At 39.7% G+C, this 3,606-nt stretch overlaps 1 non-coding gene across 1 annotated transcript; it reads right to left on the bottom strand.

The window, feature by feature from the left end:
- Nucleotides 1-1,770: 1,770 nt before the first annotated feature.
- LOC120109817 lies at nucleotides 1,771-1,876 on the bottom strand. The gene has a single exon (XR_005510583.1). It is a non-coding gene; the product is annotated as a small nucleolar RNA R71 (small nucleolar RNA).
- Nucleotides 1,877-3,606: the final 1,730 nt, after the last annotated feature.

The following is a 3,606-nucleotide window of genomic DNA, read 5'->3' as shown; positions in this document are numbered from 1 at the left end:
TCTAAGATGATCCATGCCTAGGAAGATGAAGCGTGCTGCATCCTAGATTAGCATACTTAGGTAGATACTTCATGCTACACCGAAGATGGATCTTCCTAACACTCTTTATGCTTTCATTTTAAAAGGCTTGCAGCCAAAATTGCATGCCTCTCCAAAAGATAAAATTAAGAACACAATCCTTGATGCAATGCTATGTGGTGGATTCCAAACCCTAGATCTATTTACTTTGATAAAAATTTTAATTCGTACTCATAGATTAATTTAGTTAAATCAAGTTAGCAAATTCTTCTTTTTGATTTATTATTAAAGAAAAATAACTAGTCTCCAATCCCTGTGGACCGACACCCGTAATCACTATCCTACAGGATACGTGCTATTGCGTGCTTTTATTTTCAAAATTGAAAGAACCGATCAATTTTTGGCGCCGTTGCCGGGGATTGCTAGCATAGTTATTTTTCTTATTAAAAAAAAAATTATTTAAAAATTAAAAAAATTTCTTAAAAAAAATTTCTATTATTGTTACTTTTCTTATCTTCTTTTTCTCCCTTACTAATTTTTATTTATTTTTTTTATATATATTATTTGATCAGGAATCGAGGAAAAAATCTGGGATGATCAAAAGGAGAACTGCTGGAAAAGCAATGATGTAGAGGTTTGCCTTAAAAAAAAAAATTAAATTGCTGGAGAAATTCCCTTTGGTAACCTCTAAACTTTTCTTATTTAAATTAATTATTGGTTTGAAATTTTGTGGTGATTGTTTGATTTTAATTATAGCAAAATTGTGAATGCATGCTTGATACACATACACAAATCAATTTGCACATAGTAAGGGCAATCACCCCAACAAGATAAGAGCCGGATTTCATCACTGGACTCTTGCCCAACTTAGGTGAACTCAATCTCACATAGTGTCATCTTTAATTAAAATCAATTAGACGTTGGCCCCTAGGGACATTCGAGCTCAATAGGACGAAGATCACCGAAGGTTGTACCAATTTCGCTCTGTGGCTTAGTTGATGTCTAGGCAAGCTTTGTCCCTATAAGGGAGACAGTTCATCTGTTCGAGGCAAGTGGGTTTTAAGTGGGACCTTTGCGGACGCATCGTGACCCCTCCACTTACCTAGGAGCTTACCTGGTCAACTCGGTTCATTAGACCGGATTGGAGGCTTAGGTGCCCTCTTCAAACCAGTTAGGAGCTGTCTAGTGATTTTAGGACAAAGACTAGGATTGATATGCTTTTCTCTTTTATTGCATGCTTGATTAATCGAGTACTAGTGTATGCACGGTAGTCGTTCTAGAGTACAAAACCTATTACCTTTTGACCCTAAATAGAACGAACCCTTAGGAACATTCGAGCTAAGATCAAAACATTAGGATCATCCCCACCTCTTAAGATGGCTGAAGAACAACCCAAACTCCTGAGGGAATACTTTACTCCCACTATTTACACTTCCCCATCTTGCATTCGATTACCTGAGGTAGCAGCTGTACAATATGAAATAAAGTCTAGTGTGATCCAAATGCTTCCATCTTTTTATGGGCTCACCAATGAAGATCCATATAAACACCTAGATGAATTCCTTGAGATTTGCACCACTGTCAAGATTCAGAATTTCACTGATGATGCTCTGAAACTTAGATTATTCTCCTTCTCCCTTAAAGATAGAGCCAAGCAATGGTTGAATTCTTTAGAAGCCAACTCGATTCGTTCTTGGGATCAAATGCAACAAGAATTTCTTAAAAAATACTTTTCCATAGGAAGAACGAACCAGTTTAGACGTGCCATTACAAGCTTCTCCCAAACCGAGGGAGAAGAATTTCATGAAACTTGGGAGAGATTTCGAGACCTAATCCGTAAATGCCCTCATCATCAAATACCTAAGTGGCAGCTAGTGCAATGTTTCTATGACGGATTGATAGAACGAAACCGTCAGATGATCGATGCTGCATGCGGGGGCACTTTTATGCTTCAAAATGAGCATGAAGCATGGCAATTATTTGAAAATCTTAATGAAAACTCCCTCCACCATGCTTCATGTTCTCGTCAAGCACCCCCGAGTTCTCAAAGAAAAGGGACCATTTGTGAAATAAGTCATTCTATGGACCTGTCTAGCAAGATAGATGCATTGTCCCATAAGATTGACCAACTGATGATAGGTGGGCATTACATGAACTCTTCCCAAGCACAAGTGTGTACTATTTGTTCTAGTCCATCCCACCCTATTCATGAGTGCCCTTCAGCGCCCCAATTCCCCGAACTCGTGCAAGAACACATCAATGCTGCTCAAACACAGCCTAGACCGGAAAATCACCCATTTTCCAATACATATAACCCGGGATGGCAAAATCATCCAAACTTTTCTTGGAAGCAGCAAGCTTCAAACACAGCCCAAAAATTCCCAAAATTTTCAAAACCCTCAGAATTTTCATCCCTACCGTCCCTCAACCCAATTTCAGCATCCTCCTCCTCCAACCCAAAGAAATACAGCCTTTGAGGAGAAGGTGTTGACTGCCCTTCAAGGTTTGGAGGCAAACATACAACTATTGCACTCTCACACGCAATCAATTGCTAAGCTAGAATCCCAAATGGGTCAACTAGCTAATGCATTAAACAAGCGAGAGGAAGGTAAGCTTCCAAGTCAACCAATGAGTAATCCTAGGGGACAATACGTGGCTCAAGAAACTCGACTAAATCATGAGCAAGCTAATGCTTTGACTACCCTAAGGAGTGGACGTATAATAGATAATAAGGTTGGGGAGGGTAACAATAAGGAAGGAGAGGAAGAAGAGAAGAATGTATCACATGAAAACCCAAAACCTTCTTCAGCTAGTCCACCATCTGCCACAACCCACATTCCAAAGGCTCCATTCCCTGAAGCACTTAATGCACCCTCTCCCTTTGGCAAGAAGGGAACTTCATTAGAAGAGATGATGGAGGTCTTCAAACAAGTTAAAATCAACCTCCCACTCCTTGATGCCATCAAACAAGTTCCCTCCTATGCCAAATTTCTCAAAGATCTTTGCACCCAAAAGCGGAAATCTAGGACACATGTGCCTAAAAAGGTCCTACTTACTGAACAGGTAAGTTCGATTCTCCAACACAACACCCCTCCAAAATTCAAAGATCCTAGCGCTCCCACTATTTTCTGTGTCATAGGAGATAACTCCATTGATCGAGCACTTTTAGATCTAGGGGCAAGTGTGAATCTTCTACCCTATTCAGTCTATGAAAAATTTGGGTTAGGTGAATTAAAACCTACCTCGGTGTCCTTACAATTGGCTGATCGATCTGTGAAGATACCACGGGGGATGATTGAAGATGTTCTTGTCAAGGTAGACAAATTCTATTTTCCAGTAGATTTTATCGTCCTTGATATGGAACATGTGCCCAACATAAAAAAATAAATCCCTGTGATTCTTGGTCGTCCCTTTTTAGCTACAGCCAATGCCTGTATAAACTGTAGAACTGGGGCAATGGATATATCATTTGGGAACATGAAAATTAAATTGAATGTATTTCATGCCGCTGACCAACATGTGAGGGAAGACGAGTGTTGCCTAATTGACGAAATGGATGATCTTGTAGAGGAAGCCCTTCCCTATATC

The sequence above is a fragment of the Phoenix dactylifera genome, unplaced genomic scaffold, assembly GCF_009389715.1.
Source record: "Phoenix dactylifera cultivar Barhee BC4 unplaced genomic scaffold, palm_55x_up_171113_PBpolish2nd_filt_p 002877F, whole genome shotgun sequence".
Taxonomy (NCBI): Eukaryota; Viridiplantae; Streptophyta; class Magnoliopsida; order Arecales; family Arecaceae; genus Phoenix; species Phoenix dactylifera.
The sequence above is the reverse complement of the archived record's forward strand: the minus strand, read 5'-3'. Positions and strand labels throughout refer to the sequence as shown.